The sequence below is a fragment of the Rhea pennata genome, chromosome 22 (assembly GCF_028389875.1).
Source record: "Rhea pennata isolate bPtePen1 chromosome 22, bPtePen1.pri, whole genome shotgun sequence".
In the NCBI taxonomy this organism is placed as follows: domain Eukaryota; kingdom Metazoa; phylum Chordata; class Aves; order Rheiformes; family Rheidae; genus Rhea; species Rhea pennata.
This window is the reverse complement of record NC_084684.1, coordinates 2,498,391-2,510,294: the sequence shown is the minus strand read 5'-3', so window position 1 is coordinate 2,510,294 and position 11,904 is coordinate 2,498,391.

The following is an 11,904-nucleotide window of genomic DNA, read 5'->3' as shown; positions in this document are numbered from 1 at the left end:
TGCCTAGTGTCCCTGGCATGCAGGAGGTGAGCGCCGTTGAGGTTTCTCAAAGGCTTTTGGGAAGGATCTCCCATCCTGGTGACTTCTCTCAAGCATCCATGGTCATGGCTTCCTTTTGCCCAGCTAGTTCAAGGAAATGCTGCTTTCTCTGAATGAAGAGAAGCAAGTTAGAGCTTTGTCACCACGAGTGCTTCCAGCAAATTAAGCGCTACGGCTGCCCTCCCCCCTTGCATATGTTCCTATATTTGCCAGTAGGAAAGAAAAACTAGTTTTGTTGGGAGTTTGAGAAGGAAAATTGTTTTGAATCTCGTTGCCTCGTCTCCAGCTTCACGAGCGAGCCATACGGTTTCTGCTCGTTTGTAAATGCGGAGTGACAGCCCTAGCTTGGCGGGAGAGGAGCCTAACGGGGGAGGCCGTGTATGTGCACGCCTAGTCCCTGCTACCTTAGCTTTTAAATACCTCCTTTCCAAGGGAGGAAAAGCAAATAAATGAAGCGTTATTCCCTGGGGCTGGAACAACTGTTTGGAGGGTTTTGATTACCGATGGTTATGCTGCTGAGGAAAAGGCCTGTGATTAAATACTTGGTGTGGGGCCCCAAGAGCGAAAGCTGAGCGGCGGGGAAGGGGGCGGCCGAGCGCTCCCGCAGCCCCCGGGTTGCCCTTGGCCAGGGTGCTGATGGCAGAGGGGTCTCTGGGAGGCGCTCAGCGTTTCTCTTTCCCAGCGCTCTCCCCAGAACTGGGAACGGAGGCAGGCTGTAACCGTGCCACCAGGGCCGGCTGGCCCGGGACCGCTCGGCGCCGAGGCGGCAGGAGCGAAGCTGGGGCGGGGAGCGAGACGCGATGGACCTGTTCGGGTGTTAGTCTAGCAAGGGGTGCAGGAGGCATCGGAGGCTACTGAAACATCGCATGGGGAAAACCGCATTTGGGTATCACACCCCAATCTGCTCCGCGTTGCCTACCTGTGCATCAGCAGGGACTTAGCCAGCAGCTGGCTCCAGCATCGCAAAAAGCAGCTCTTGCGTTTTGGATCCTTCGAGGAAGGCTGAGTCCTGAGCAAAGCTGGCAGAGCACGCGGCCTGGTTGCACGAAGCACTGACGCTGGTGCTGGCTTCGGCAGAAAGCCGTAGGAGCCGCAGGTGCTTGGTGTGCTGGGATCACCAGGTCTGCCAGAGCGGGAAATGCACCCTGCCTGTGCTGTTCTGGCTCCAGGAGTATTGAAGGACTGCAGGTTGTTACGGTGCTGCCTGTAGTGTGCGTGCCAAGCTTCAACCTGGTGCAGCAGAAAAGCGCTAAGGCGGAGAGCCTGGGAAATTAAGCAGCGTAATGGATGCACTGACAGATGCTTAACTGAAACACTTTTCAGGCACTGATGGCAGAATAATTTTGCATTTCTGACTTTAGAGTTTGCTTGATATTCACAAAGGGGAGAAGAGGAAAGCTTGGACTGCTGTTCTGAAAGAGCAGGTTTCCTGTTGTGCTGTGGTGCGGTTGCTTTCAACATAATTCTTGTTTCTGGTTAAAATAACTCAGTTCCAGGCTAAAGCAGTTTGCACAATGCAAAGTGTAATAAATGTTTCTAAAAGCAGGGAGAAAATACTCAGCAAATGTAAACTGAAGTCCTGTCTTTCTTAATTCGACTGAACAAAGCAGCAGATAAGACTCTTGCTTTTGCAGAGTAGAGATTTCAATTACTCGCAGGAAGCCTTCAGATCAAGGAGGCAGCTATCAATGAAAATAATGGCCTTAGGTTTCCAGCTCTGCAACGTAAAGGCCTGGGTGTAGAGGTGATGAAAACGATAAGCAGTTCCATACTTTTCGCCTCTTTGGTGACAAACGCTCGGAGAGCAGGATGTGTTGTTCCAGCAGGCAGCTGCTGCTGCTGGTTTAGGTCCTGCTTTGGTGACTTGCTTTCTGCAGAGGAACTCTGGTTTCCCGTTTAGATGTGGATTCTGGTGAGGGTCTGCGAGAACCCTGAGGAAGGGCGCGCGGGGCTGGAGCATCAGCCTGTGGGAGTAGGTCCTGGCTCTGCAGAGCAGCTGCTCTGTGCCAGCATTGGTGGGGGGCACTGTCAGTCCTGTGCGATCAGCATCAAACCATGTTTTTTTTTTTAGACTGGATTAGAGCCCACCATGACTACCGGGTCTCTGGTAGACCAAGCCTAGCAGCCTGGTGTCTAAAAGCGCACCATCTGACAACTTGACCAAGGACCTGCTGCTGCCTATGGCATAACCCAGCCACAGGAGGGAGACAGGCACCAGCGTAATGCTGGCACTGGTGCTAGAAGCAGATGGCCTGTCTCCAAGTGCTCTGCAGGCACCAGCGGTGGGAACCAAGGTGAGCCCACCGCTCTCCTCGCCTTGCCCCTTCCGCAGGGAATAGGCAAACGCGTTAGAAGCGCTGCAGGGTGGGAGGAAGAGACTCGGGCCAAACGGCTTGGAGAGGCAGATGCTTGTGAGATGTAAGCCTTGGCCCTCTGCGCCCATGGGTCCGCAAGGGGAGCTGCGCTGGGAGCGCAGGGGGAGGCCAGGCGGTGTTCAGGCGACGGCTGCACGTAGGGCAAGGTCAGGATCTGGAGTTTAGTGGTGAGCTAAATACCAGCCGGAAAGAAACCCAACCTCCTTCAGGCTTACTGCAGCGATAATTAAACAAGGAGATAAGATGCCAGAGGCCACCATGGCACCAGCTTTCCTCTGTTAATACAAGATCAGTCCAGGGAAAGCTGCAGATCCCCCAGGCCTTGTTGGAGGCCTTATCTAAGGCTCGATCCAGCCAGAGGGCTCGTTCTGCGAGTCCTTGGCCTTAGACTGTGCTAACAAAGAGGATAAAATATGCCTCGTATCGTTCCAGGATGGTGAACTTGAACCACCCTTTAATTTTTTCGGTATTAAAGTTGAAATGGAAATTTCCCGTTACAGAAGAGCTATGGTAATGGGATCCTTGAGGAATGAAGATCAGGTCTGAATGTGGTGTAACCCTCCTCCAGCTCCTCGGGCTGCTCATCCCGCTTCCAGAGGTATGAGACGGTGCAGCTGGCTGGAGGAGGCTGTGAGCCCCTCTGCCCCCCGTATTGGCGGGCCCGTCGCAACCCACAGGAGGTCACTTCTAGGCATAACTCCTGTGGATAAAATCCAAGCGTAAGAAGATCATGACTCGATTTAAGGCTACTGGTGCTTCCCAAGTTGTTTTATTTATTCTCTGCTGTGTTTCTACCACCCTCTGTTCGGCAGTAGCGATGCCATGGCTGCTTTCAATCTTTGTGTCATGCTGCTGCATTGATAATCAATTTTTTTTGAAGCACAGATCTCTTCCGGGTTTGAGTTATTTGGATTTTATTAAATAAATGTGCATTTGTTTAGGATGGAAACTTTGCTCCTTATCAGTATCATCTGTCTTGGTGAAGTGACTTGTAACAGCTGTTCCATGAAGTAAAATCTGATAGAAACACTCTGAATAGATATAAACATAAACATTAGTTACCATGGAAACAGAAGTTGTTGCAAGATGCCTTCAAAAAGCTGTGTTTCTCTGCTTTTTTACCCTAACTAAATACTCGCCTGGAATTTTGCCAGCCACCTCATTTGAATCCCTCCATAAAATGCTCTGCTAGCATGCATACAAATCATTGCCGAGTGGCACCTACTAATTCTGGTGCAGCATAAATCACTACTAAAATCAATAGGGTTGCTGGCTTGGTGTTTTTCACGGGCTTGGGAGGGACAAAATACCCTTTCAAAGCAGCCAAGGATGCGGCTGAATTTGGGTACTGCCTAAGGGGGGCATTGATCCTTTCAGCCGCCGCTCCACTAGGACGATGCTGCAGCCCGGCGCTGGCTGGTGGCTCTCCTTGGGCTGTTGGCGAGGGTGAGGGAGCAGTCCCTGCATGCAGCCGCAGATCAACTGAGATGAGAGTGACCGGATTTGGCATATTTGCTCCCAATCCCACCGTGCTGCAGCCGATGAGGAAGAGCGGTGGGAAGGAGGCTGGTGCTTCCCTGGCCCACCTGCTGGGCCGTAGTCTGAGTGATGGGACTGCCCATCTCGCGGGTTGTTCATGCATAAAATGTGTGTCTGCAGGGGAAGAAGGTTCCTCGCCTGCCAGATGTGCTGCAATTAAAAAACCACTATTTCTTCTGGAGGCAGGGCTTCGTCTTCAGACAGTCCCTGGAGACTGCTGCGATGAGCGTAGCTGCTGGAGGAAGACTAGCATCTTGCAGGCCGTAAAGGCAAGCCGGGGAAGACCTGATGAGTGATCCCGGCCCCGTGGTACGGGCACGGCCAGCAAGGTGCAAACGTGGGTCTATCCGAAAGGACCCGCTCGCTCGGCCCGAGGTGGTACCGGCTGCGGAGCGGACGCCCTCGGGGCTTGGGTGCCGTCCCCCTCCTGTGCATGGCACTGACATCTCCCTGCGGAGGAGGGGTTGTCCCTTCGGCTCCTTGGGCCTTCCATCTCTCTTCCCCCCCCCCCCCTCCACCCAGGAGTTTGAGGAAAATCTCCACTGTGAGTCACCATAGCAACCGCAGCCTCCGCGGAGCGCGTGGCTTCCTACGGCGCGCGCAGGGACCCGAGCGCCTTCCCGCAGCGCGTGCGGCCCTGAGACGTGGTAAAATGGTCCATCGGTCCCGTGCAGTTTTCACCCCCCCCCCTCCCCCCGCACCGTTTCTTTTATCACCCATTAAATTTTACCTGGAACCCCCTTTTCGTCTAATCCTCTTTCCTACGTATTTAACGGAAATATATTGATCTGCGTTATTTAGTGGCATGAAAGGGCTTCGGGTCTGGCTGGTTCCTGCTGAAGCTGGTGGGATTTGGGCATCTCCTCCCGCTCTCTGCGCGTCCCGGGCGGGTTTCTCCCAGCGCGTCTCTCCCACGCCGGACCGCGCTGCCTTGCCCGTCTGAGCAGCGATTCATCGCGGCCGAGATGCCTCCTGCATAAATAACCGCCTCCGCCGGGCCATTAGGATTCACGGGGCTGCGGCGGGTTGCGTTAAGGCCGGGAGCTGGGCGCTGGCGGCTCGCGGGGTTACCGGTCCTCGGGACTCCCCGAACCGGGAGCAACCTCTAAAAAAAAAAAAAATAAATAAAATAAAGGAAAAAAAGAAAAGCAGGGGGGGGGATGCTCAGTGCTGAGGAAACCTGGTGTCGGGCTCTCGCCGCCCTTGCGAGCGCTCGGGGCCGGACACCAGGCAGCTCCCCCGAATCCGTGATCGGCTCTTCAAGGCGCCCGGGAGATGGCGAGGCTCCGGCCGGCGTCGGAGAGCGCCGGGGCCGTGCCCGCTCTTGACGAGCGCGGCGCGGAGGAGGCGCGCGGCGTGAGTTTATTTGCATCTCCTAACAGCAATGCAGTCAGCGCGCCCGGGAAACGTGCGTCCCGCTCAACGCCCCTCTCCGCGGGGTTTCTCTGTTAGGCCCGAGTATTTATTCGCCGGGATATTTATTTTGCAGAGGTTGAGAGAGAGGCGGAAGATGCTGCTCGCTCCGTAGCGTCGGCGTGGGTCGGGGCTGGCGGCGCCGGGGCGGGAGCGATCGGACCGTGCCCGCGGCTGCGTGGAATTAAGTAAATAATTCAGATTTTCTCCGGTGGAACATAAGTGCTTCGTGTGCTTATCAATCACCAAAGCCCTATAACAACCAGAAACCCAGAATACTCGCTTAAGTATCGGGGAGTCCCCGGGAGAAAGCTGCCCCGCACCAGGTTTCCCTGGAAATTGCATCTGGAAAACACGGAGCTGTTGGGATTTTGAAACGGGTACCTCATTTCAACTTTGCTTCCTGGAAAGGACGCTCTTAGGCGGAGTAATTACGTAGTAAATTTGTTGGAGGAATACAAAGCCATAAAAGCACTGGTAACGGGTCGCAGTTTAGTAGCCGGGGGGGGAGGTTGCAGCGGGGCTCGCAGCAGGGCTCCCCCTCCCCTGCCGAAGACGTCGGCGCGTTTTGGGGCCGAAGCGCCCGCGATCCGGGCTGCGGCCGTTGTCAGGGCAACGCCGCGGCCGGGAGACGACCGCGGCGCTTCGGGAGAGGGTTTGGGGTGAATAGGCTAGAATTCATCCCATTTCTTAACGGGCAGTTAATAGCAATGCTGTTGATCTGGGACTTCACCAAAAAAAAAAAAAAAAAAAAATATATATATATATATATATATATATAAAATATTCAACCCCCAGCGTGCAGTTAGCACTGTCTTAACTCAATGCAGCGTGTGCTTTGAGACGAAGTCTCCAGGACGGAGATGGCTTGTGGGAACCGAAAACGCCGGCCGTCCTAGCGCTTTCTGCCCCGGCACCGCAGCATCTCGGCCTTCCTCTCTGGCAAGCGCTCCCGCAATATAAATATTTAAGTATAATAAACAATTATGATAAACTTTCTTGGGTGACTGCACATAGCAAGTGAAATTAAAATTCATTTCCCACGGGTACCGGAGCTCCAAATCCCCTTTCTGTGCGTGTTCATGCTAATAACTCCATTGCGCAGAGAGGGAACACGAGAGAGATGCAAATATGACAAGTGCAAATTTGCTTAAGAGTTCAAATGAATATTCAGAGTTTTTATTATTTTTTAAGTATTCATCCGTATTTGCTGTAAAAAAAAAAAATATTTCAGCTTCACTCCGAGCCCAGTGAAGCACGCGTTCCGGAGATATAAAAATACTTCCCTGGACTAATGGGAAGTTTTGTTACTAGCAAGTAAGGAAACGGGTCTAAAACATACTTTTTATCTTCAGCAGGAGGCCCCACCGCACCATCCTGGCTAACATTCGCATTTCAATATATCTTGCAGTTTAAGGCTGGGATTTTTTCAGATAAGCTTAAGGGACTTACGAGCTCAACTCCCCCTAGAATTGGGGGGCGGTGTGGGGGGCAGAAGTAATTTTCCCTTTGGCTCCTTTGAAAACTCCGAATTTTAACTGCGGAAGGTGAACTCGTGCCCTCCGCGCGCACCGAGGCTGACGTTCGGGAGGGTTTGGGGGTTGCCGTGTCTCTTTTTTTCCCCTCTGAAAGAGGTAGCACTGTTTTGACGTCTTCATTTGCTCTCCATCCTAGAATTGAAAGAGATGCAAATTAGCAATAATGAGTATTTTCATTAAAAGTATCTAGACATCATATCTAAGAATAAGATAATGATGCTGCAGCTCTCTATAAAATACTCTGAAGTAGACTCATGCTGCTCTTTTTTTCCCCCTCAGAAGAGATAATGTTTATTTAAAAAAAAGTGTAATTTAATATAACTGAAATTAGGGTAATTGCTAATTATGTAACTGCAAATGAGGCAGATCTTAATCTTGAGGCAAGTTGGACTGTTGCAGACTATTAACTGTTAGTTTTAATGGAGTTTCATCACAAAGCAAGAAAATTAGCCAAACAGCCCCAAATGTTACATCATGTCTAGTACTTCTCCAGGCCTTTTGGATAGTTTTGGGTGTAAGGGATGGACCCCCCCCCCGCCCTTAAGTTTTGGGGGGAGTTTGGGACGACGGAGGTGTTGGTGGCCCTGGGGCCTGCTGTGTGCTGGAGCTTGGTGGCCTTCTAGGAGATCCCTTGTGTGTGTTTTAGACAGGCTAAAAGCAGAGCTTTGCACCGGCACTTTGTGCTGGGAAACGGACTTCAGCCTCGCAGAAGGAGAACTTATCCCTGGAAGTGGGCTGCTCCGTGGATGGGGCACTGCTCCTAAGGCGGCTGGCTTTGGAGGGGGTGAAAACCGGGACAGTAGGTCGGACGGGAGTCTGCAGCGCTCCCGAGGCGTTGCGTGGGGAAAGGGAGGAAGAATGCAGAAATGGGGATAACTTTGGATGGATTTCAGCGGTGGTATGTCAGAAGTAAAGCGAAATGCCCAAGCAAATTGATAGCACCTCCATTTGATCTCTGCCATAAACAGACTTAGAGGCAAAACCCAGCTAGAGTTCTTCCGAGGCTGCTAATCTGCTCAGTATTGATTTTATACTAAGATACTTTATCACTTTTTTTTTTTTAAAAAAATGTTCCCTATGTCAAAAGCTAACCAGGCTTTTTTAGAAGCAGCACACCCTGCCTTCCTTAGCTGGGGGTTTATCTGGGTAAATCCAAACCAGACCTCATTATAAACTCCTGGTCAGCTGTGCACACCCTGCCCCACACACGCACACACCCTGCCCCGTGCGCGTGCACACCCTGACCCACGCGTGCACACCCTGCCCCACGTGCGTGCACACCCTGCCACGCGCGTGCACACCCTGCCCTGCGCGCGTGCACACCCTGACCTGCGTGCACACCCTGCCCCGCGTGTGCACACCCTGCCCCACGCGCGTGCACACCCTGACCTGCGTGCACACCCTGCCCCACGCGCATGCACACCCTGCCCCACGCGCGCGCACAGCCTGCCCCACACATGCACACCCTGACCTGCATGCACACCCTGTCCCATGCGCGTGCACACCCTGCCCCACACGTGCACACCCTGCCCCACACGTGCACACCCTGACCTGTGTGCACACCCTGTCCCACGCGCGTGCACACCCTGACCCACGCGTACACACCCTGCCCCACACGTGCACACCCTGACCTGCGTGCACACCCTGCCCCACGCGCGTGCACACCCTGCCCTGCGCGCGTGCACACCCTGACCCACGCGTGCACACCCTGACCTGCGTGCACACCCTGACCCACGCGCGTGCACACCCTGACCCACGCGTACACACCCTGCCCCACACGTGCACACCCTGACCTGCGTGCACACCCTGCCCCACGCGCGTGCACACCCTGCCCTGCGCGCGTGCACACCCTGACCCACGCGTGCACACCCTGACCTGCGTGCACACCCTGACCCACGCGCGTGCACACCCTGACCCACGTGTGCACACCCTGCCCTGCGCGCGTGCACACCCTGACCCACGCGTGCACACCCTGACCTGCGTGCACACCCTGCCCCACGCGCGTGCACACCCTGACCCACGCGTGCACACCCTGCCCCGCGCGCGTGCACACCCTGACCCACGCGTGCACACCCTGACCTGCGTGCACACCCTGCCCTGCGCGCGTGCACACCCTGACCCACGCGTGCACACCCTGACCTGCGTGCACACCCTGCCCTGCGCGCGTGCACACCCTGACCCACGCGTGCACACCCTGACCTGCGTGCACACCCTGCCCTGCGCGCGTGCACACCCTGACCCACGCGTGCACACCCTGACCTGCGTGCACACCCTGCCCCACGCGTGCACACCCTGCCCCACGCGTGCACACCCTGACCTGCGTGCACACCCTACCCCACGCGCGTGCACACCCTGACCCATGCGTGCACACCCTGACCTGCGTGCACACCCTGCCCCACGGGCGCGCACACCCTGCCCCACGCGCGCCCCCCTCGCCCGCGTGAGCGCAGCCCGCGTGGCCCCGCCGCGGGCGGCGAAGCCGCTCGGAGACGCGCGGCCGCGTTTGCGGCTTCCTCGGCCGCCGGGCAGACGCCGGGTTTACGCGCTCCGGGGCCGGGCGACCGCCGTGGCCCGGGAGCGAGGAAAACGCCCCGCCGCCGCGGGAGCCGCCGGTTGTCCCGGGGCTGGGAAATCCGCTTCAGTAACGCAGGACGGGTCTTCGGGGGGGGGGGAGGGGGGTCTAACCTGTCTTTTGCCCTATTTAATACCGCGCCAGCTTCGGGTTTCGTAACTTATTAACCACGACGCTAATGTTTCAGCCACGGTACAGCAGCAGCAGCGTGTCAGCGAGACAACCCTGCAGCGAGGAAGACTCCTTCAGGACTTAAAGGGGGGGGGGGACAGACGCAATTACAAAAATTAAAATGTTATCTCTGTAGAGAAAAATATTCCGTAGATATTAGCAACTATCGCAACTTAGGAATTGCCCGGCGCAGACCTGCTGCAGGAGCCTTGCTTCGCGAACGGCCGGCCGCGCTTCGGCAGAGCCTGCTCGTCGCGGGATCGGAGGTTATTTTTTGTTTTGGGTTTCTTTTTTTTTTTTTTTTTCCTTCTGACATTTGGAGCAGGCCAAGCCCTCGCCGCTTGCCGGGCGCCCTTGCAGAGCACGGCCACGCGGAGCAGAGGGAGGCGCGCGTCAGACCCTAGCTGCTGGGCTTTTTTTTTTCTTTCTTTCTTTTTTTTTTTCCCCCGATTGCAGAAGATCAGTTTTAGAAGAGATGGGGAAAGAAGCTAGTCATACTTGCAGTGTTTTCAGGCTGGGAGATATTACTGTAAACAGAGATACATTGAGCAGATGAGAAAATAATGTAAATACATTGACAGACAGTGTTTTGTGCTTTTTTTTTTTTTTTTTGTGGAAGTGACACATGAGTAGATAAAAAGCAATCAGCAGAATTTACATAAGCCCTCACCACCTCGGAGGTCATCGTGCTGCAAGATGACACACTGAAATTCATTTTTTATTAAACTCCGGCTGCTTATTTAATTGGAAAAGAAAGGATTTGGTCGAACGGAGGCAAAGGGCCTTTCCCGCTTAGCCAAACCGGCCCCTCCGCGTGTCGCGCGTGCTGAGCCGCAGAAAGGGGCCTCCGAATAGCAGGACGGAGGGTGCCCGGGAGGCTCGGCGGCGCCCGCCTGCAGCTCAGCGCTTCGGCCTCTCCCAGGCTCCTCGCGGTCCCGGTCCCGAGCCCAGCTCGGCGCGAAGCCTCCCGCAGCCGCGCGCTCCCGGCCGGCACGGCCACGGGCTCCCGCTCCTCATCGACGCTGCGCCGTTGTCAAGCTCTCGGCCAAATCTAGACTTTTTTTTAAAAAAAAAAAAAAAATCTAGACTTAAAAGAAAAAAAAAAAAGCAATTTGGGGAAATAGTCTGTTTCTAATTTTAACTGGTTAATTAGTTTTTAATTGAATTTTTTGTTAATTTGAAGCTACCGGAATAAAGGGAACGAGGCCCAGCTCGTTTCCTTCCATCCCCGTTTTCAGGGCTTGGCCGTCCGGACGGGAACGAGCGCAACCCCAAGCTATCGTCAGCGGGGCGCCGGAGGGCCGCCGCTGCCCGGGGCCGCCCGCCTCGCCGGGCCCTCGGGAAAATAAGCCGAAGTCTGCGCGAAGGAGGACGTTCGCGGTCACGGTAGTTGAACCGTGGCTTTTTGGGGGGCTTGCGGGTTATTCTCGTGCATCCGGATCTTCACCGAGCCGGAGCTCGGTGCGTGGCAAAATCAAACGCTGCTTTGAGAGATCAAAATCCACTTTAAACAGACCCAGCTGCTCCCCAGCAAGGAGCGGGCAGGCATGGAGAAGGGGAGGAAATCTTTCAAGATATCTTCAGGGAAATCTCAAAAGGATTTAAAGTAATAAGGAAGACTTTTAAAGCTAGGTTATTAATTTATGGATGAGTCCTCAGCCAAGTTTAAGAAACATTTTTAAATAGCATAAGCTAAAGTAGAAATTCTCTTACATTTCTAATTTAAAAAGATTCCAGCACTACCAATACAGTAACTCAACTAGTCTATTATTAAGATTAGATTGAGTAAGAAGCATAATCTGAACTTTGCTTCAATAGCTGAATACGTTCTCAGAAGGCTCAAATCAATTTTAACTTGATTTTTATGATAAAAACAGTGTGCCTGCACCTTAAAGGTGAGTCCCTTCCCAGTGCAGGCACAGTGACTGAGTCCTTGCATACACGCTACTGCGATTGCACAGTCAGGTTATCTCCTTACATACATAACTCTCATTTGCAAGCACAGTTTGCAGCAAATACTCATGCAAATTAGGCATGAAACCGGGCATTTATCTTGATTAGAATTCCGCTTCTATATATGCTTAAATAACTCTACCTCTTTCACGGAGACCTGCAGAGATGACGGAGAGCGAATTTCAAGAATTGCATTCATTCCCCAGGCAGGTTGTTCTTCCCACCCTTTGGGAATTCATTACGGAAAACAGAGCACTCCGCTTCTGCTTCGCTTCCATTTCAAGCGCACCAGCTCAGCGCTAGC